Source organism: Halichoerus grypus, chromosome 5 (genome assembly GCF_964656455.1).
Source record: "Halichoerus grypus chromosome 5, mHalGry1.hap1.1, whole genome shotgun sequence".
Taxonomy (NCBI): domain Eukaryota; kingdom Metazoa; phylum Chordata; class Mammalia; order Carnivora; family Phocidae; genus Halichoerus; species Halichoerus grypus.
This window is the reverse complement of record NC_135716.1, coordinates 116,392,262-116,416,107: the sequence shown is the minus strand read 5'-3', so window position 1 is coordinate 116,416,107 and position 23,846 is coordinate 116,392,262. Positions and strand designations below refer to the sequence as shown.

The 23,846-nt window shown below is 35.4% G+C and overlaps 1 protein-coding gene and 1 long non-coding RNA gene across 3 annotated transcripts in view; one reads left to right on the top strand and one right to left on the bottom strand.

The window, feature by feature from the left end:
• The window catches only part of HS2ST1 (heparan sulfate 2-O-sulfotransferase 1), a 173,352-nt gene that overhangs the window by 19,036 nt on the left and 130,470 nt on the right, over positions 1-23,846 (top strand). The gene's annotated exons all lie outside the window — the stretch shown is intronic.
• On the bottom strand, positions 9,084-23,755 carry LOC118523609 (uncharacterized). The gene is made up of 2 exons (XR_004911202.2): positions 23,259-23,755; positions 9,084-9,343 (listed from the first exon to the last, which is right to left on the bottom strand). It is a non-coding gene; the product is annotated as an uncharacterized LOC118523609 (long non-coding RNA).

Below are 23,846 nucleotides of genomic sequence, written 5' to 3'. Positions count from 1 at the left end.
TCAAAATATAAGAAAAAGAAAAGTAGAGAAATACTGTTTTTTGGTTAGTTTCATAACTTTTATAATTCAGGGGGATGAATAAAATCCCAGTTAGTACATTTCCTGTTAGCAGTATGTTTTCATAAGGTGTTTTGTAAATCCACCATGTGCGTTTTAGTCCTTTTTCTCTCATTTTCAAAATTGGAACAGATTGTTGAAGTTGTATGTGCAAACGTTATTAAAATAGATTAATCATTCTAATAATAGTTAATTACTATTTACTAAAGCTGCATGTTTAAGAGCTTGTTTAGGTGACTTCATACAGGTTTCCAAATTCTATAGGCTATGGTAGGAAGTCCAGTTAGATTTAAACTGACATTTAATGTTCTGTTCAGAGTAGCTGATGTCACTTGGGGAAAGGTGACTATCTTATTTCAACATGTTTAGGTATGGGAAAATAATTAAACAAGCATTCTCATATGATTTTGGGAAATGATGACTATTAAAAACACATTGGGCGGTAGATAAGCTGTTCATACACCAATCAAAGGTGTGTGACTCAAACATCTGTAGTCTGCTGTAGAACTGGAAAAAGATGATACTAAGGATAATTTTAGAAGCATCTCCATGGACAGTTACTGATCAAGGCTGATTGATTCTTGGCAAAATTATGTCATTGTTCGTATTTGGTGCTTACCTGTTTTCTGGAGTCTTTCCTACTCTGTCTCTTGTGCTGTGATACTATTCTTCTCAGTTACCTTTTATAAACTTTCTGGATTTGTCTTCCTATCAAATGTAGAGTATTCCCCAAATTTCTTCTCTCCTTTTGACTAAAATTTCTCTTATCCGTAGGGTTTTTACTGGAGGTGGGGGTAGGAATGGTGGGTTGAGAGACAGAGAAAGCAATTCATAAAATTTTCCTCCTGACCATTTCCTTACCATATAGCCTGTGTACCCACTACTTGGCTTTATTAAGTATTAACATATTTCCACATTTATACTAAAACAATACAGATATGTCAGAGCCTCTGGTACTTCTAACTGAATCCATTTCCCTCTTTTCCTCTGCACAGGTAACCACTGTGTGGCGTTTATCTTTTTCAGAGGTATTTTCATAAACCAGATCAGTCTCTTAAGTAATAAATCAAAATGAGTGAAATTTGGGAGGAAAATGTTTATGAGCAGAAACTTGATACCCCACTTAGAGGTTATTAATAGTGATAAAACCAATTCTGCGTCTAGATATTTTTTTCATCCTGACTCTGAATGTTCTATACTGATCTTTTAAAGACTTTCCTGTTAAAAACTTGTAAAAGCTTGTGAACCTAGGCTGTAAGGGGACACAAAGGATTAATTCTACCTTGTTAAAATCTAGTAATGTGTGTAGAAATGTGATTATGGCTTGTTGACAAGGAACCATTGGATGAACAGAATTCAGTGTTTTTGGGACTAGGTTGTTGGCAGGCACAATTAACAGTGCTAGCATCACCGAAACAAGCCAACTCTTTTATCTCTGTCAAATAAGAGATCAGTCCCTTTACATTTTAGATAATGAATAGAATTCATTCAGACTGTAATTTACAGTGCATTGCTGAAATAGGTTATTGTTGATTAGATTATCCTGATTCTTTACGCTATTCTATTTGGTTCACGTGAAAAAGGCTGAAGTAATTCAGAAGAGGGTAAAACAAAGATTATAAACCTTTTTAGAGTTCAAAAATATAAGTAAAATTATTTCAGAAATAATGGAAATATTTTGTATTATTTCTAAGAAAATCAACTTTTTGGAGGACTTTTCCTGGGGCACTAATTTACCTATTTGTGGGAAATGAAAAAGGATCCATGTATGTGTTAGAGACAGATTTCCTGCTTCAAGCTGAGGCAATGAATGTCCTCTTCTCCTCTACCCCCTGCCCCCATCCGTCCCTCTATGAAGAAATATGCTTCCCTTCATTGATAAGGTAAGGTTAGAGTCATACTCCATTTATTTAAAACAACAAAACAACCTTTTTTGCATTCCACTCTTCCTGCCCCCAGTTATTCCCTTTTGAACTCCGCTTTGGTTAGTGATTCCTTAATATTTCCATATTTCTTAGACTTGAAAACCAGGAGTGATCCTTGACTCTTCTTCCCTTTATGTATAGTCAATTACCAAACTTCTTGGACTCTGTTCTTTTCTTCTAGGCTTACTATAAGGTTTTCATTTCATAACAAGCATGAGATGTTTGAGGTTTCTTCCAGCTTTCAAATACTATGATGACCTTTACAATCTAAAATTAAATGTTAGAATGTCATATTAAAGGCTTGTTGAAGGAATATTAATAAATTTTGAACAAAAAGTACTGATTTTAGATCAGATGGATCTAACTAAAAGGATCCTAGAAATTGAGAACTTTGTACTTAGTGTGAAGTCTTAGTATTAATATTACAAAGGAATCATTGAGTATTAATAAGGCTTAAATGTTTGATACTGAGCTTTGTATCTAACTTTTTATGATGAAAAAACTTTGAGTTCTTGTTGAAGAAAGAAGAGTAAATTTACTCTAATCTTGTATTGATCAGCATCTGGGCAAGTGGGAGAACCTGGTCCCCAAAAGAAAAAGTTTTAATTCAAATTTTTATTTCTGACGTCTTCTTACAAAGGATTTCAGAAGTCACTTTGAAAGATTTATTGTATTGTGCATTTCCTTTGGAGATCATACACTGTGAAAAGAGGCTATTGGTTGGTCTTAGGAAAATACTAAAAAATTATGAAAAAATTTATTTGATAGTGGAAGATGTCTGCGAGAGTAGATAGAAAGCCTAAACAAAGTTTTGAGGACAGGTAGCTGCTTTTGAGGATTTGACTTTTGAGCTAGAATGGGAAGTAAATTTGAGAATAATCAGAAAATGTTGTGTCAAAATGACATAAAATTTTTTGACCTCAGGGATTGAAAAATGAAGCATTAGTTAAAATTGACATTTTTCTCAGTGGTGTCTTGATATTTAGGGTTTTTTGTTTTTTGTTTTTAATAGTGGAAAGCATATTTGCTTAAAGGCTGTAGTGGGCCTTTTTCTCTAACATAGGTATCCTAGTTCCTGAATCTTCATAGAAGTGTGAAAAATAAAATTTTTAATTTTCCAGGCTTTTCCCCTTATGTTCATTACTCAAATATTCATGAAGCAACTCCTGTGTATACTATACTGGACATTCTGCTATCTTTGCCCCACTTTTGCTGTAAGTTTAGCTTCAAAGTGATCTATTCCTTTGGCTTATTTCTAATATTCAGGCTGCTAGTTTCTTCCTTCTACAAAGCCAACACCTGTTATCTCTTAGAGCCTTCTAAATTTTCTTGGGGATTAATAATTTGTTTCCCTTTGAGCACCAGCTGCAAGCACCAGCATTCTGACTTTCTGAAAGGAGTAGGTTATTTGAAGTTCCTTTGAAGGAGAATGGAATTTGATCAAGGATTTTAAGAATGGATAAGAATTTGACAGGGAAAATTCAGGCAGAGAGTATATATAGCATGATCAAAGGTATGAAAATGGAAAAAAAAAGATATGAAAATGGAGGCACATACAGTATATTCAACACATGAGATGTGATATGGTATAGTAAATGTGTACAGTATTGTTAGGTTATAGGAGGGGATACCATTGGGAAGATAGGTAAAAGATCATGGAACTCAGTGAATTCCAGGTCATTTAGTAATATTATCTATCAGTTATTGACCACCTACTATGTATCCAAGTCTGTTAAGCCCTTTATGAAATAATCTCATTTAATTTTTACAAACAGCATTCCTCTGTAGCTCATAATATCCTCTGAAGAAACTGGGGCTTAGAGAGGTTAAATAGGTTGCTAAGACTCAAAGAGCTAAGTTAGATTTGAATCCACATCTCTCTTAAGATATGTGGCCATCATAGGCCTCTCTAGCTAATTAAAATTGCTTTGTACTGACCTGTAGATTTTATACAAGAAATTTGCAATGGTCTTGAACTTTGTTCTCATAGACTAGGCAATTACTGCCCTACTGGACTGAGTGAGGAGCCATGATTATTAATGTGCCAAAACTGTGTTCTTCTGAAAGAACTTCAAATATAAATCCACTAGTACAGGATCATGAACTCATGGCCCCAAAAAGAAGACTGTGTTTATTTTGGATAACAAAATAACTCCTCGATATCCAAGGCTCTTTAAAATAATAGAGGTCTCTGGGACAGATGCTCCATCTGGTATGTTCATAGAGACGCTCATCACTCTAAGTATTTGACAGTTTAGGTCTGGGCCAGAAAGCATCTGGTTTTACTAATAATGTGGCTACTTACCTTTTGGCTCCTTGAATTTAGAAGCTGATTCATACATGTTTAATTTTTTTCTACCCCAGAAGTGGCATTCTTTGTATTTTAAAGGAATACAGAAGTACTTTTATTATTGTTGTAGTAGGTGAATGTCTTCCATTGAACCACAGCAATTTTAGTAACTGATAGCATGAGAATTAGAGAACTTTGGAGTTGAAGGGATCTTAGTAATTGTCCACTAAAGTCTTCCCGTACAGGTAAGGTGGATGAAGCAATTAGATGATGTGGCTGCAGCTACTTAAGGCTGTTAGAGCTAGAACTCTTTTCACCAAATGGCACTACCATAGTGCAGCTGCCCTCTTAATATATGTAGACCACTACCATAACTGTCAGTCTCTTAGTGGTTATGAGGCGGACTCCTAGAGTGATGGGCTTAGCTGGATGAGATATATGTGGTTGTATGTTAGAATCTTCTGGGAATCTTTCACAAAATACATATACTGACTCCTCTTTGAAAACCACTTGGCAAAAGAGCCCATCATATTAAGAGCATCTTTAATCAGGAAGCATAGGCCCTGTGTCTATAAAGCATGCAAAATATTCTTGTGTTTTGTAAATAGGTGTCTGAAAACATGTAGCTTAATAACCTAATGACTGTATTGCCAATGGATACCATAAAGTTATCCTTTCCAGGGTTCACAAAAGATATCCATATATGTTCTGAAAAATGATAAGTAAAAAAATAAGATTTGTGAGACCTCTGATTCTTCCACATGATTACTTTTATGGATATGTAAATTCTGAAATTTTATTTTAAACCAGTAAATTAGACTGCCATAGTTTCATGGATGCTGGTAAGAAGCCTTGAGTATTCGGCATTTTGTACCAGTTTCCTGAGTGCCACTTAGTGTATGATGGACTAGGAAGCCCCATGAAGTGGGCTGGATGACAACTGCACACCCAGTGAGAGTACTGGAGAGCAGCCCTGGGTTGAGGGGGCCCAAATTTTTGCTCCAGAAGGAGACATTATCCCCATCTCCCAAGGCTTTACAGCCACCTTTGAAAAAGCAGTCTGGACCAAAGAGCAATCACTGCACCGCTCACAGAGCATGCAGAAATGTGATAGACCAGTGGAAAACTGTCTCCCAATAGGCATCATATCATTTTAGACAAACTAGGCCATTGTTTATTCTCAATCTGAATGAAATATGTTAAAAAATAAACAGGGTGTGAGGAGTCTCTGACACTGATCTCTGCGCACTTTTTTCGAGAAAAAACTTCTGTTTGCATATTACATACCCCTGCAAGTATAGTAACGTGAAAATTAACTTAGTTTTGTTGAAGGATGTTCTGCTTACTGAAGGGTGTTCTGTTTAACTGAATTTTCTCTTAAGATATTCAGATTCTTGTATGCTGAAAGAACATATCCTATCCCTTTAATTCCCTTCCCTTTTTTTACCCCAAAACATTTTTCCTCTGTGTTGTTTTATATCAGCAGATGCTTAGAGTGTCCCTGTCATGGACTAGGTACTGTGTGCTAGCTGTATGTAGAGCTAGGAAAGATTGCCCTTTATTCAGAGTTGATATATGCCAGACATTTTAATTTTTATTCCATCCCCCCACACCAATCTATGCAAATTGAGGGAAGGAGAGAGGGTAGGCTAAAGGTTAAAAGCGTATTCCTGGGGGGAGTGAACAGCATATAGACAGAGTTTGGAGAAGACAGCAAAGGCTGTCCCAAGAAGAAGAGCAGTATATGTTGAAGGTCCAGAAGAGAGAAAGAATGTAGAATTGTGAGTACTTCATGATACTGATAGTAAACTGTTAAGCTAAAGTTACAAATGTAAACTGTTGAGGTTTTTGCAAATTGTACTCTATCAGGGACTGAAGTTCTGATTTTATGGATCTCTGTGGTGGTGTTTATCATATATGAAACCTTCCAGGCAGACTTTTCAAATCTCTTTTTTGAGGGGGGGAAGAGGACAGGGGAAATATTTCACTACATACCTTATAGGTATAAAAGGCATCTGTTGGAAGGAGACCGCTTGTGATCTTGCCCTTTAAAGCATAGTTTTCATTCCTCTGTCAGTAATGAAATTTTCACAATAGCTTTATTTAACCAGACCTCTCTATTTGCTTATTGACTGGAATCATGGGTTTATTTTACATTTGAAAAACTTATCACTTCCTCCAGGCACAATATGGTCCATATTCTTAAGCTGTTATGACATTAGAAATTAAATAAAGTTTCCCCTCTGCCATTTTTTTAACATCAGAATAGTAAAGGTGTTGTTAATTTTTTAAAAAGTCTAGCAATTAGAGTTGATTTCCTCCAACTAATGCTTTTACTTTTGTATTAAAATTTTTAGCATATTAAAATACAGATCCAATTAACAGCTTAACGGACCCTAGACTTTCTAAATGCATTTTGTTAAAGAGAACTATGCTCTAATTACATGGGTAATTTCATTATGAAACATTTCTCAAAATGGTATACTCTTTTTTTTTTTCCAAAATGGTGTACTCTTGATTAGAAGGTCATAGTGAGGATTAAATGAGAGTACCTGTAAAGCACCTTATGTAAAACGTGGCATTTAGAAAGTTCTCAAATGATAGTTATTACTCCTCTTACCATATTATTATTTTTAAAAGCTGCTTTTTTTATGTTAAGTATATTTGCATTTAAGTGGTAAGCTATCCCAGAAAATGATGATACAGATTTTAAAGCGGAGATTCTCTGAGCCTGTGTTGTTCAATACAGTACCACTAAGCCACATGTGGTTATTTAAACTTAAATTAAAAATTCTGTTCCTTGGTCCTACCAGCCACATTTCAAGTGCTCAATGGTTGCATCTGGCCAGTAGCCACTGTTGATGGTGCAGAACATTTGCATCACTGCAGAAAGTTGAATTGGATGGTGCTATTATAAGCTAGTGGTTTTAGTATTTTTCTCCCAACTAGTAGAACCCTTTAATATCATGAAATTTTAAACAGAATCCCATATAAAAGGTAGTAAGATGCAGAGATGCTCTTCAGGAGACCCCAGAATCACTTCATTTAACTTCCCCTTGGCTGTCAGAACACAGGCCCTTTAGGTCAATAGTTGGAAAGTGGCCATTGCTCTTTTTTTAAACCAACTACTAAATGTAGAAAGAATTACAGAAATAGAAAAATCTGTAAATAGAATAAGCACCACAGAAATATTTAATTATGATGAGATGCTGAAATCATTGGGTGGAAGGATTAATGGGACAGGATATGGAGAAATCTTAGTAGTTTTTATATAGGTTATCAAACTTAACATTATAGGATGAACTGATATTAAATGTTTATTGATGTGATGCACCAAGAGGAATGCAACTTCACTTATGTAGTACTTATTCTATCTTTTTTAAAATTATAATTTAATGAAAAAACATCAAATACAAATAGGAAATCTATAAAAAATTGGCTTACACTCTTCAGAAATACAGGAAAATTAAAGGAGACTACAAAGACATGGCAATTAACTGTGTGCTAGATCCTTCATTGGGTCTTGGATTGGAGGTTCAAACAGATATAAAGGACATTTTTGGAGTGATGAGAGAAATTTGGGAATGGATAATAAATCATCATGGATCAATGATCATCATGGATTTTTCTGGGTGTGATAATTATATTGATTTTAGAGGAAAATGCTCATGTTCTGAGGATATATATTGACATATTTAGGAGTAAAATGTCATGATGCTGCAGGTAACTTTAAAATGGTTCAACCATAAAAAAGTGCGTGTGTGTGTGTGTGTGTAAAGAGAAAGCAAATGTGGCAGAATGTTAACAATTGGTCAGTCTGGGTTTCACAACCTTCTTGTAATGTCAGATTTTTTTATCCTCAAGAACCAGTTTTGCCCCCATTAAAACTTAATGATCGGGTGGAGGATGTATAAAGGTCTTCATTGTACTTTCTTACAACTTATTGTAGGTTTGAATTTTCTCAAAATAATAAGTCAGAGTAAGAGAGAAGTCTTCTTGTTTTGTTTACTTTGCAGACAATTCCAGGACATGCCCCCCCCATCTTTCCTGCTATATGATTACAGTGGAATAGATTTGTCAAGTTTGTATAGCCTTTGAAAGAGAAAAGGTGCAATATGCAAATGATAAGTGGAAGGTGGTATTGAGCTGAACCTCCTGATCAGGAGTTGTAAGTTGGTTCAGCCACGGAATAGGAAGATAGGCATTTTAGGCAAGGAAACAACACAAGTTAAAGCATTTTTTAGTAGTTTATATGTTTCTTTCTTTTAAAGATTTTAGTTTTAAGTAATTTCTACCTCCAGCGTGGGGCTCAAACCCACAACCCTGAGATCAAGAGTTGCATGCTGCACCAACTGCGCCAGCCAGGCACCCCAGTGGTTTATGTTTCAATATTTATTTCAGCTGTAATTTATTGACAGTAGATTAGTCAGATTTGGTCTTTCTTTTTATGGCAAATTGGAATGCATATGAGAAGTATTTGCATATAAATCCTGTCTTTAAAAATTTAATTAATTAATTAATTTAGAGAGGGGGGCAGGGGGTGAGGAAGGGAGAGAGAGAGAGAGAATCCGAAGCAGACACTGTGCTCAGTGTGGAGCCTGATATAGGCCTGGATTTCACAACCCTGAGATCATGACCGGAGCTGAAATCAAGAGTTGGTCGCTTAATTGACGAGCTACCCAGGTGCCATCTGCATATAAATTCTCTTAATAGCACTTACTGCTAACATGCTGTCGGTGTCTCAACTTTTTAGCATTGCCCACTTCGATTCAGATATTTATTATAAATAATACCTGCTTGAGATTCTTGAATTTGGATTTTAAGATAAAAAGACATTTATTTGAGAATAACATGTTAATAGATATAATGCATAATGTTAATAGATTTATCAAATTGTTTAATTATACACTATTCAACTAATTATAAATAGCGTGTATGCTGTAAGCAATCAGTATGAATTTTATTCCTCTTCTCTAGGAGATGGATAATTCACTGGTCAGGATTGGCTGTCACAGCTCCAGTCTGTTCTGCTTTCTTCTCATGTATGTTGTATGACCTTTCCAGCTTACCTCTGTATCAGTGGAAAATAAAATAGATGGAAAAGGAATCAAGTTTTAGGATCAGGTAAAATATAGAAAGTCAAGACTACAGGAACAATTAGGACACACATGCTGTCTTAGAGTCCTTAATCATTTCTTAGTTTGACGTGAAAAAAATTTTTTTGAGTTATAATTTACAGTGTATAAATCTAAGTGTACAGATTGATATATTTGATCTGAGAATTTGGTTCTGAGAGTTTTCTTCTCTTGTCTAAAGTCAGAAAACACACTAGTTCCTTGGAGGGGGTAAAAACTTTCCTAGTGCATATTTCTGAAAGTTCTTGAATGGGGCTTCATGTAGGGAGTACTGAATGATGTAGTGGGTTTCACAAAGCTGTTTTTTTTTTTTTTTTAACCGTGTCCTAAGTGAAAGCTGAGGTCATGATGCCGAGGTGTAATTTTTATTGGAGGTGGGAGGTGGGGAATCTAAATAAGTAGTCTTGGGGCGCCTGGGTGGCTCAATGGTTAAGTGTCTGCCTTCAGCTCAGGTCATGATCCCAGCGTCCTGGGATTGAGCCCCACATCGGGCTCCTGGCTCAGCGGGGAGCCTGCTTCTCCCTCTCCCTCTGCCTCTCCCCCTGCTAATGCTCTCTCTCTCTTTCTTTGTGTCTCAAACGAATAAATAAAATCTTTAAAAAAAAAAAAGTCTTTATCTAAAAATAAAACCCAGAGTATATCAAGAAATGATTCATCTGTATATTCTTCAGATAAAAGTTCTTTCTCTCGTTCTCTCTATATGTATATACACACACATTTATAAATTATGTATATGTTTGTATACATATCCATGTGTAATACATATATATAATTTCTTTAAATCTCTTTGTTGGTAAGAACTGGGTAAGGAAAGGGCTTGAATGACAGTTATTTTGGGTTATCAACTAGGTGTGTATTTATTGCTTTAAGGAATAAACATGCAAGTGATAATTTATGTAAAGGAAAAACTCACTTTTCCACCTTCTGTGTAGAGGAAAAACTCAGTTCTTCCCTACTAGGTCTTTCTTCCCTCTGAGTCGTGTTTACTACTTAACATGGAATTCATATTTTTGGTCACCAAATGTGTGGTTTTTTTTCCCCCACAACAGGAAATTCTCTGTGACACCAGCTGAATCTCCTACAGTGTAACTCAATTCTGACACTTATCTGCCTGGAGATAGCATCAAATCCCACAGGTTAAGGGCAGTCCCACAAAAATGCCCCCGCTGCCTTCAGAGGACAGTCACAAGCCCAGTTACACCTGTACTTTATCCAGCAGCCCACCAATAGCTACCTCATTAGAACAAAAGACACTTTTATCACCCAGGAAATTATAAGGGATTTAGGAGCTCTGTGCCAGGAACTAGGGGCAGAGACTGGTATATATTTTCTATTACCTCACAATTTCCTTTTCTGAAAATTCAGGATTTAAAAAAATTTCTTTTTGAATCCAAGGTTGTCCCACATTCAGAGGAAAGTAGGCCAATAGAGAACCTGCAGGTAAAGCCAGGATTTTTCTGAAGGAATAATTCTATGATACAGTGCTGAAAAGGAATCAGTCAAGTCCTTAAAATTCTTTAAAACATAGCATGGCCTAGATACTTCTACCTGGAAGATAGTTTCAAACAGTATTCCCAGTTGGCCACCGTGGGTACAGAAAAATATCAATAGTACTCCCATGAAAATCTGGTTTTGGGCAGTGTGAACCTATCCAAAAGGAACTAATAGTAGAAGGAACTTTTTTTTTTTTCCTTCAGGTTATCTCCTTGTGATGCCTTTACTTCCAGTTTGTAAGATCTGACTTTTTGCTCTGCTGTCTTGACTTGTGATTTTCTTACAGGAAAATCTACAGTCTCTGTAGAAAGGATTGGCTTCTTTATAGGGTGCCACCAAAAAGATTTCCCCACCAGGAAAAAATACCACCTTCCTCTATGGTGCTTGATACATCTCCATTGTAAATTATCCTGCATTTAGAAAGGTTTATATTGCTTCATGATTTTCTCTGTTTAGACTTTGAGTATCATTGTCTTATTAGTTTCATACAGATCCTTGCTAGTTGAATTTAAGGAATTAGGGAATATATTCAGAAACTGTAGATTAAGACTCCTCATCCCTGAATCTTTGGACAATAAAAATGAATTATATTTAACATTGAAATGTGTCTAAAAAGTCATCTCCAAACTCATGGTCATCTAGATTTTCTCCTGTGTTTTCTTCTAGGAGTTTTATAGTTTTGTGTGTGTGTGTGTGTGTGTGTGTGTGTGTGTGTGTGTGTGTAAGTTTTATTTATTCGAATAATCTCTACACCCAAGGTGGGGCTTGAACTCATGGGCCCAAGATCAGGAGTGCATGCTCTTCTGACTGAGCCAGCCAGGCACCCTGAGTTTTATAGGTTTGTGTTTTACATTTAGGTCTCTGATCAACTTTAAGGTAATTTTTGTAAAAGATGTAAGATCTATGTTTAAACTTTTTTTTTTTTTTTTGCATGAGAATATCCTATTGTTCCAGCACCATTTGTTGAAAAAACTGCTTTTCCCATTGTTGCTCCTTTATCAAAGATCAGTTGACTGTATTTATGTGGGTCTATTTCTGGGCTCTTTTGTTTCATTGACCTTGTCTGTTCTTTCACCAATACTACACTGTCTTGATTACTGTAGCTTTATCTGGAAGTCCAGTAATGTCTGTCCTCCAATCCCCTTATAATCTTGAATCTGATTTTTGTCTCCATGGATTTGCCGATACTGAATATGTTACGTGAAAAAATCATACAGTATGTGACCTTTTTGTCTGACTTCTTTCACTTAGCACAATGTTTTTAAGATTCATTCAAGTTGTGGCATGTATCAGCACTTCATTCCTTTTTATGACTGAATAATAATTCCATTATATGTATATACCATGACTTGTTCATTTATTTATCCATTGAGGGACATTTGGGTTTCCACCTTTTGGGAATTATTAATAATTCTGCTATAATTATTCTGTACATTTGGTTTTATACAGTATATAATGTATGTAAGATATAAATGTAATAATGAAAAAGTAAGAGAAGGAAAAAGATCTCACTGGGACCATATTTACTGTCATCAGTAGCATTGTGCTAAATGTTGAGAGGTACAAAGATGAATTAAGCATGGTCCTTAATCCCAAGAAATGTAAACATAATTCAGCATGTGGAATTTTACTGTGTCATTATAAAAGCAGTAAATGAACAGTACACATTTTAAAGAGCCACAGCATAGAGTTGAAGCTACCCATGAAGTAATTTTAAGATAATATAGATTAATAAATTATAAAATATGAAATTTGCACACAGATGACTGGTTAGGATATTAAGCTCACCTGGAGGCTGTGGTCAGCTAAGCATTTGTGATTACAAGTGAAAATCTGATAATTGACTTTTCTTACAAGGTTATGATTCTCCTCTGCTCCCCAGCCCCTGGCTAATGATGGCGGTGTAGGAACAAGTGGTTTTGCTGTATTTATTTTTGAATAAAAGGTAGAGGCTGAAGTTTTAGCTTAAAACAAAGAGTCCAAAGAAATTTTGAATGCCTGTCTCATTTTTTGTCAAAAAGTGAGAAAAATTGTTAAAAATTTAAATCTTAAAGCTAAAATACCTTTCAAAATACTCTTCAGTAATTTTATTTGTATTTTTAAAATAATGAACAAGTAACAGTTCAGTGCCAGCCTTTGGGTGTTAAGGGCATAATTCTTTAGTTCAATTTATTGTTTTTAGTAGGCAGGGATATTGGTAGTAATAGATCTATTGTCTTCATTTATAAAGAATGACAATCTCCCATATGCTTAGGGCAATTTTTCTGATCGTCAAGATGGATTTGTACTGGTAAACTCACAGCTGGACTCCTTTTGAGTATCATGTATTTGTAGTATTCCTAATAGGGCTTATAAAGTACTAAGTGATCCAAGAGCAAAGGTTAGATGAGTCTGGATCATATTTTAATTGATTCCCTTAATCTCAATCTCATTTCAAAAAGGATTGTATTCATTTTTCACTGATAAATAAGATAGAGTAAGTAGCTAATGAAATCAGGATGACTGGAAAATGAGCACAAGGAAGATAATAGTTCTAAGGATAATGTTAATACACAAAAATGTATGCCATAACATGCAACCTTCAAAGACTCAGAAAGAAAAGGTTCTTAAAAGCTCTGAGTTTTCCTAGTGGCCAAGGAAAAGAAGGATTAGTTTGTAAAGTAAGAGGTTTTTTTTTTTGCCAAAATAGATACAGGTTATAAATAATTGTAGGTAAGTGTCTGAATTGGAACATCAATTTTTTTTTTTCAAGCATCCTATAGGGGAAGAGGGATATGAAGTCTTAATACTCATAGCTAAAGGTTCTGTAGTTTCTATTTTAAAATGAGTATATGTTCTTTATTATGGAATACTCCAACATCCCCTATTAATTCTTTATATATGTCGTCCAAGATTTTTTTAAAGCTACCTGTTTTATGCCTAAGTTATTCTACTTTTGTGAATTCCAAAACCACCTCTCAAGAGTCACACTATTTTTCTAGTTCATCTGGGACTGTTATTGTTGAAGATGGAGGTTTCAAGAAACTCTTCTAGCCTCTGTCTTCTTATTTTGGAGAATTACCTTCTGCTTGCTAGTGAATCTATAACTTAAACTCTCCATCCATTAAGTGGTCTTTTCTCTGTCAGACACTTCTCTGACATTTCCTCTCCCTCCCTCTCTCTCTCTCTCTCTCTCTCTCCCCCTCCCCCCCTCTCGTTCCTTCAACTCCTGTTTGCTGGCTTATCTCTTGGTTCCTTACCGTTCCTTAGTTCCCAGTTGAGGTGTGGCATTTCTCCCAGAGCGCTTGAATTTCCATGGGGTCTTTCCCTGAGGACAGCTTCTTAGTACCTTTTTTCCATGTGTGACTTTCCATAATAGCTCCTTGCTGCCCTCTTCTGGCTGTGATTTTAGGGTGCCATTGAGTATAAAATTTTAGTTTTAATCCTTACAATTTTAGCACTATCTTGTATGGACTAGTGGTTCTCAAGCCTAGCTGTACATTAAAATCACTTTGGGAAGTTTTAAAGAAACTGCCAGTGCCTGGGCTCCACTTTTGGAGATTCTAATCTAATTGGTCTGGGGGCAAGTTTGGGGGGGGGGTGGGCATTTTTGTTTTATTTTGTTTTTTAACTCCTTAGGTGATTAAAATATCCAGCCGGTGATTAAAATCTAACTACTTGGGTAGATGACCCTTGAAATACTGTAGGGCTTGAACTACTTGGAAATAATCCTTAGATTTTTAGATATCATAATGAATTTTTAAAAACAGCATTAAAGTGAGGAATATAGGATTATTTTTCTACCCTCTTTAGGAGAAGGTGTAGTTTAAACAAGGATATGATATGAATAAGTGATAAAATATAAGGTCTGTATGATATCTACTAATACCAGAAAAGATTTTTGGGTGTATTTTGTGTCATCATTTGCCTTTTAGCTTTTAGATTCATTTGTGAATTTTCACTTCTATCTCAGGGGCTGATCCCATAGGCTTCTGCCTGGATTTAGCCACTGGGAGATATTCATACTAATGAGTATAGGAGGAAAATTCTTACTAATATTATTTCTCAGTTGGATTAGAAACCTGATGGGAAGTGTATCTTTATAATGAACTTCTTAAATAAAATTTATTATTAAATACATTTGTAATCATCTTTTAAGTAATACTTCCTGTCCATTAACTGTTGGTACTGCCTTTGTTTTTTACATTTTAACCCATGGTATAAATCTCTCTTACTAAACTCTAATTTGGATTATTTTAAAAAATAATAGAATGTATTCCATTCTTTAGGGATTTAAGATCAGCACTTTAAGGTACAAGGGAGTTATTTCAACAAGGACCTTTATTGTTTTTATGAAAGGAAGAGTGTAGTAAATTATATTGCCTTATTTGTTAGAACATATTACTGAGAATTTATCTAATTGATTCTCTTTTTTTTTTTTTTTTAAACCATTAGGAATCTTGGGAACACAATACAAAAGCAGCTAACACGAGATACTTGCTAAGTTTATCAATATAATTATAGTTCTTTATGTAGTCTTTGAACAAGTTTTAGGATCTAATTCACTAATAGGTGGCCACTTCACTGTATTTCTTTCTCTGGAGATTTATTTATTCGGATATAGGCCTTTCTTGATATCCAAAGCATATATATGTATTTGGTAGCAATGTTCTTGAAGTCCTGGCAAAAACGTAATGGATGTTTGTATGGTTTTGGCTTAGGTTACCTTTGGATTACTTACCTCTTTAATCTTTGAAACATAAGTGGTTCCTCTAACCTTTATTTCTGTGCACTGTTTAAGTATCTTTGGTTTGCTTAAAAAACAAACTTCATGCTGCTAGATTTTAAGATCTAAGATGTTAAAAATCATATATTTGGAAATTTAATTTCAACCCTGTTGAAAATAAGAGTTATAAACTAATTTTATTCTCTATTATTTATGTTGAGACAGGAATATGAAATCATTAGTACCACTGAGTAGTGTAGAAAATTGGATTTTTTGCTGGAAGAATGGGATAAAGACACTTTCATCAAATTCTTTGTTTTAATTCCATGTAAGTAAGATTGTTCCAAATACATGATTTTTTTTTTTGATATGTGTATCCTTTAGGTAGGAACATGTATTTCTCACTTCTTTTTGGAAAAACCATAAAACTTATTTTTTCAACTTTTCCTTCTCATTTATCCCATGACCTCATCATTTCACTCCCCTTCCTGATTATAGACTTCTGTTCTCCAACTGCTTAACAATGTCTTACTCCAGAAGCAGGGCAAGCACTTCCTGGGTACTACCAGTACCTACATATTCTACCCCTGTTCCCTAGACCAGGTGTAGGGTTTCTGATGCTATATAAGCATGTGGGATAAGGAAAAGGAGAAAAAATACTGTCTTGGTACCCAGCAACTGAGGAAAAGGTTTCCTGACACTGAAACTCTCAAACATTTTCTCTTAGACTTTTAAAAAAAAAAAAAAAGACTATGTCATTGTCATTGCAGTCTATAATTCTCATGTGGAGGGTGTTCTTATAGAGTCGCCTAGGAATCTGATCTATTCATCATTTATAACTTCTTTGGTAAAATGTGTTTTAAGATCTAAACAGCAAGTTTCCAGATGAACTTTTTCTTTGAAGATGAATTATGTTTGTTTTCAGATTTTTATCAAAAACACTGTGGCTAGGGTTGAGGGTGAAGAGTTAATGGACATAGATCCTCATACCATATCTTATGTGTTTTGGGGGGTTTGGTTTAATTTGGGATTTTTAATTCTTTTTCTTTACTATGTAATTGTCTTGAACCAAGATGATGGCACTTAAGATTTTTTCATTTCTGGAAATGATACAGATTTCTCTGCTTACCCCTAATCTCCCCTCCCTCCCCTTCTTTTCCTCTCTTTTCTGCATTCATATACCCCAGTCTGATTTCTTTTCATTTCATAGATACCCCAGTACTGTCTGTTTTTATTTGGTCTTTCTTTCTATTTTTACTACTTCTAGTATATTTTTTTCTTTTACCTGAAAAAAATCTTTTATTTTGTTTTCTTAAATGTAGGTCTTTATTTTGCTTTCTATTTATTGGGCTCCTGGGATATGTGGACTGATTTCTTACTACTTTTGGAGTATACATAGCCATTATCTCTTCATATATTGTTTCTGCCACATATTTTCTTTTCATTCCTCTGAACTCCTCTTAAATGTATATTAGAATAACTCATTGTTTTCTCTGTATCTTTTCTGTACTTTCCGTTACTTTCTCTCTCCCTCTCTCTGCTTCTTTCAGCATAGTTTCTTTTGACCTTTTAGTTCAGTAAAGCTCTTCAGATGTATCTAATTTGCTGCTCAACTCATCTGTTGACTTCTTTAGTTACTGTGTTTTTCCACTGTAGAATTTTTGGTTGTTTCTTTTTGAGATCTGATTAGTTGCTTTTTAGAGTTTTCTAGTTCCCTGCCAAGTTTTTCTACTACTCTTTTTAAAAAACTCCTTGAGCATAAGCGTAGTTGGTTCATAATCAATGACAGTTTCAATATCTGGAGTCCTGGTAGGCTGTTTTGGCGCTTATTTTCATTCCCTATTGGTTCTTAGAGAGTGGTCTCATCTCCTTTGATTATATGTTGGGCTTTGTACTTAAGAAATTATTTACAGAGATAATTTGAAGCCTTGGACATTGTTACTTTCCTCAAGGGAGGATTTTCCTGTGTTTACCTGGGTCAGGTACCTTGAGAGTACTAGCAATCAGAATCACCTTCAGTTTGGGGACTTGAGATTTTCTAGGCCGGGGAGATGACTTAAAGCCAGGGTGCTTGCTGCAGGTTGCATAAGGGCTGTTTTATTTCGATTCACACGGTTTCTCCTCAGGTGTGGACCTTTAGAGTCCTAGCCCAAAGCACTGCCTCCTATTCTAAAGCTTTCTTTCACATAATTTAAGTTTTTCTTATGTCAGGCTGAAGGGCATTCCACTTTTACATTCCTCCCAGTAGTTATCCAGTATCCCAAAAAGGAACCCTGGCATCTCAGCTTGCTCTTATCCACAGGGTAGAGCACTGATCACTGATTTTGGAAGTAGTTGCTTCATGGACCTTCCTCCTTTTTGTTCCTTTTAATCTCATGGCCTTGGTTAGTTCTGATTCTTGATTCCAGAGGTGTTTTTGTTTTGTTTGTTTGTTTTTTTGTTTTTGTTTTTGTTTTTGGCCATTGTTTCCCTTATCTAATGTTTGCTAATAGGATTCTTGATTGTTGGTAAGAACTGCTGAAAACTCATGTAAATATCTCCTCCCCTCAAGACTCTTACTGTTTAAAGCTGGGGAATCTCAACCTTGTCTCCACCAAGAATTACTGAGGAATTAAAAAAAAAAAAAAATTATGTCTGAGCCCCATTCTCAGAGATTCTGATTTAATTGGACTATGATAAGGATGACTCTTAAACTAGAACTCTGGTGGTGGGACCTGGGTATTGCTATGTTTTAAAAATGTCCAAATGATTTTTAATATTCAGCCAAGATTAAGAGCCATTGACTTAAAGATTGTTAAACCTTTATTGGCCATATCAAAGTTCTGTGAAAAACATCTGTATACTGTCTTTCTTTGCTTTGAGTGAACATTTGGAATAGATGTTGCAAGCAGAGATTAAAAACAAAACAAAAGCTCTCCACAGGTATAGTTGACCCTCAAGCAACACGGGTTTGAACTGCATGGGTCCACTTACAGATTTTTTTCTAATAAGTACAGTACTGTATATGCATTTTCTCTTCCATATGATTTTCTTTTTTTTAATTTTAAATTTTTTTTGAAGATTTTATTTATTTATTTGACAGAGAGCAAGCACAAGCAGGGGGAGCAGCAGAGGGAGAGGGAGAAGCAGGCTCCTCCCTGAGCAGGGAGCCCGATGCAGGACTGGATCCCAGTACCCTGGGATCATGACCTGAGCTGAAGGCAGACGTTTAACCTACTGAGCTACCCAGGCACCCCCATATGATTTTTTTTTTTTTTTTAAAGATTTTATTTATTTGACAGAGAGAGACACAGCGAAAGAGGGAACACAAGCAGAGGGAGTGGGAGAGAGAGAGAAGCAGGCTTCCCGCCGAGCAGGGAGCCCGATGCGGGGCTTGATCCCAGGACCCTGGGATCATGACCTGAGCCGAAGGCAGACGCTTAACGACTGAGCCACCCAGGCGCCCCCCCATATGATATTCTTAATAACATTTTCTTTTCTCTTACTCTATCGTAAGAATATATAACACATATACAAAATATGTGTTGATCAGCTGTTATTATAGATAAAATAGCCTACTGTTGACCAGTTTTAGGCTGACTTAACTATAGTTAAGTTATATGCAGATGTTTGTGGGGGGTGTTAGGTCACCACCCCTAACCCCTGTGTTGTTCAGGGATCATCTGTACTGAAGATATGGCCCAACCAATCAAGATAGTAACCGGAGTTTTTGAGTTTTTGCAATGTTAGTTTCATAGCCTATGGTTAAGAGCATTGGTACTGGAACTGCATGGGCTTAAGTCTTGGTTCTTTCTCTAGTCATTTGATTTAGGGTAGGATATTTATCACTTCATCTCTAAAATGGAGAAAATAAAATGATCTACTTTACAGAGTTGTGGATTAAATAAATTCATATATGCTAAGCACTTAGAATGGTGCCTGGAGCTTAGTAAAGCATTATGAAAATTGTTAGACGTGGTGGTGATACTCATTTGTGTTGATTATTATTTTAACCAGTCCTCTATTATTAGACATTTAGATTTCTAGTTTTTCAATATTAAAAGTAATGCTATGACAAACAACCATTTACACAAGTTTTTATAAATCTCTTTAATTCCTAGAATTAGTTCATTGATCTTATTTGAAAAATTTAGGGTGGGAGTAAGTGTTAAAAGGAGCTTCTTAGAACTACCCCTCATGAGAATTATTTTGCCAGGTTGGTATGGTTAATCCAAGGTTGAGCTTTAAATGAGGACAACTAATTGGTCCTTAGAAAAATGCCACAACGGTGTGTTTATGTAATGTAAAAAATTTCCCTTACTTTATCTAACAGTTTTTTAAAAATTACTAGCCTATATTGAGGTCTGTGTGCCAAATACAGTTCCAAGTTTTTTGCGTGTAATATTACGTTGATATTTACAAACTTATGAGGTGTTTACAAATCAGGAAATTGAAACATAGAGAAGTTAAATAATTTACTCTAAGTTATGCAGCTGATACAAGGTCAACCAGGATCGAGGGTAATTTGATTTCACATTTTGTGCTCCAAAATCCTAAGTATACTTTTCTTACTTGACATACAGCAACTTTACTTTGATCTACCTATAGAGACTTTTTCTTAAAAGCCTTTTCATAAACAAAGTTACATTAATCTTTTAGGTTTAAAATTGCCTTTCAGATTTAAAATTCTGTGCCCGGTTACAAATATCTAGTTAGATTCTTCAAAACCTCAATTAGGTTTTCTTTTAAGGATAAATTTGCCTTCTGTGTCTTCTCTTTCTGAAGCAAACATCTTAATTTATCTAATGGAGCCCATTTCTCTAATTCTAACTTGCTGAAGTAGCTTTTAAACAATTGTGAATGCATACAAAATGTTGAGGGTGGAGGGGTTGCAGCTGCAAGTCATTCTTTCTCAGATAATTTCAGATAATTCTTCTCAATTTGAAGGTTGGAATGATTTAATGATTTTCTTTCTAAAGGCTAGACTTCTATAATAGTGTTGCATTTTAAAACACATATTATAAACAAATAGGTATTCTGAAATTTAGAATTATATGAAGTGGAGGAGCTAATATTATAAATTTATAAATATAATTTGATAAATTAATCTTTGTTTAGTTGGTTTTTGCTTCTGAGTTATAACAATTAGATTAAACCTGTTTACTGACAAGACTGAGTTACATAAAAATCTTAAAAAAAAATTTTTTTTTTAAATTAAGAGTATTCAGTAGAAGATAGTTAACATTTCATAACAGAATGATTAAACCTTGTTTAGGTTATTCATTCTACCAATGCACATTTTACAAATATTAATGTAAATATGATTAAGATAATTTTCTGTATTAGTAATCTAACAGTATGGAGAAGAATCTGAAAGAAATATAGATCAGTTATGAATAAAAAACTGATGAAAATCTGCTTAATGAAATCCAAGTTAAAAGATTTTAAGCCTAATTTTAGCATTTATGCTTTTTACTCAGTTTTGCCAGTAGTGCCATGGGTGATCGTCCATGTTTAAAGTTACTTTGATTTGCATGTTGTTTTTGAGAAAAAGCATAAGAAAATGAAGGAATGATACAAATATGCAAAGTTAGAGGCCTTTAAACTACATAAAAATGCCTTTCTTTGATAGAATAATTTACAGTAGTGTTCTAATATTTGTATATCTAATAGCTACCCATTAGCATCATTTACAAGTGTCTCGTTTATGGAAAAGGCCCCAAAATGGCATCAGCTTATCTAGGATCAAGGGGCAGGGGTGCCTGGGTGGCTCAGTCGTTAAGCATCTGTCTTCGGCTCAGGTCATGGTCCCAGGGTCCTGGGATCAAGCCCCGCATCGGGCTCCCTGCTCAGTGGGGAGCCTGCTTCTCCCTCTCCCACTCCCCCTGCTTGTGTTCCCTCTCTCGCTGTGTCTCTCTCTGTCAAATAAATAAATAAAATCTTTAAAAGAAGGGGGGGGCAGATTCCTGAAATAAACTGGGCCAATGACATTTTCTTACCCAGGAATTATTTTAGCTAATTTTATCAGTTCATTCAGCAAGTGTTTTTTGAAGGCCTATTATATGATAGACATTGTTTTAATTGCTAAAGATACAATGGTGGAAAAGACAGATAAAATAAAATTCTTGCCCTCCTGAAACATTAAATTGTGGCTTGACGTAGAGATGGTGGCATTCAAGAGGAAGGCACATAAATAAATACTATTAAGGTCTACAGAACTCCCCTGGTTCTGTCATTCTGATGATTTCTTTCTTTCGTTCTGTGAGCTTACCCCAGTATCCTTCCAATCTTTCCAATAAAGCTGACTGCTTCCCTCTTATTTATAATTTCTTCTATTTGTTTTAAACCAAAAGAGCTTAACTAAAATATAATTGGACTATAATTTTATGATGGACTCTGCTTAGGTCAGATGTCTACCCCAAGACTGGACAGACAGTTTGCCCATGAAGATGTGGGATTTGTATACAAATGATAGCTTCTTAACAATTTCAATCTTAAGAATAGGGAAATGAGCATTTTACATCAGAAGTTTGTTCCATTTTGTTCACTACAGATGAAACAATGTCCCTACAGCATGTATCAATCATATATGTTGTGTTTTGTTAGGATTTTCAAATTGTATTCTATCGTATCTCATGTTTTTATTAAGAACTTGTAGGAATTTTCTGGAAGTTAGAATCTAGTACTTATCTTAAATAGTTTCTGAAGTTGATTCTTTATTCTTAAAAGATGAAAAAGCAAAAATATTCCAGTCTCAGAAGATACGAAAACTATTACATTTCAGAATAAGTGGTTTTGTGTTTTGAACCAATGCTTTCAAGATTTTGACCTTCAACATTTTCTATTTCTCTCTCTCTCTCTTTTTAATGATTTTATTTATTTGAGAGAGAGAGAGCAGAAATGGGAGGGACAGAGGGAGAGGGAAAAGCAGACTCCCTGCTGAGCAAGGAGCCCAACACGGGGCTTGATCCCAGGATCTGAGATCGTGACCTGAGCCAAAGGCAGATGCTTAACCAACTGAGCCACCCATGAGCCCCTTTCATAGCTCACTTATTAAATCCTAAGTGGCTTTAAGGCAGTCACCATGTCACCACATTCTATACCATCTTACATAGAGATGATGTTCAATAAATATTGGCGTGTTTTGAGTATAAGAGAAATTGACCATATATAGTTTTTTTTTTTTTTAAAGATTTTATTATTTATTTGACAGCGAGAGACACAGCAAGAGAGGGAACACAAGCAGGGGGAGTGGGAGAAGGAGAAGCAGGCTTCCCATGGAGCAGGGAGCCCGATGCGGGGCTTGATCCCAGGACCCTGGGATCATGACCTGAGCTGAAGGCAGATGCTTAATGACTGAGCCACCCAGGCACCCTGACCATATATAGTTTTAACACAGGTTTGGTTTAAATGCATCCATTATTATAAGATTTTGAAGTATTTTTAGGTTGCAGAAAAATATTCAAGGTCCTCCCTTTTCTTAATTTTTTATTTTGAACTAATTTCAGTCTTAACAGAAAGGTTGCAAAAATAGGACAGAGTTTCTAACTATATCCCTTACCAGCTTCATCTAATGTTAACGTCTTGCATAACCACTGGACAGTTATTATAACTAGGAAATTAATATTAGTACAATACTATTAAGTAAACTGTAGGCCTTATTTGAATTTTACCTGTTTTTCCACAAATGCTCTTTTTCTGGTCAGGATCCAATCCAGGATCCACATTGGATTTAGTTGTTATTTCATCTTTATTCTTCTGTAGTTTGTAATAGTTCCTCAGACTTTGTCTTTCATGACCTCAGTTTAGTTGTTCAGTATTTTCTCATGATTGTATTGCCGGATCATTGAGCACTAAGGTCAAGAAAGAATTCCTGGGGCGCCTAGATGGCTCAGTCAGTTAAGTGTCCAACTCTTGATTTTGGCTCAGGTCATGATCTCAGAGTCATGAGCTTGAGCCCCGATTTGGGCTCCGTGCTCAGCACAGAGTCTGCTTGTCCCTCTCCCTCTGCTCCTCCTTGCACTCGCTTGCTTTCTCTTTCTCTCAAATAAATAAATTAAAAATCTTAAAAAAAAAAAGAAAGAAAATTGTTGAGATGTTTTTTCATGGCGCAACTTAGTAAGTTTATTCAAGTAGCACGGGGACAGGACCCGTGGGCAGAAAGAGCTGTACTTTTGCTGTATGAAGCCTGTGGTTTCATGCTTAGTGCTCAAGGGGGAGGGCATGTGCAGGGAGTATTAGATCATAAATGTTTTCTTCAA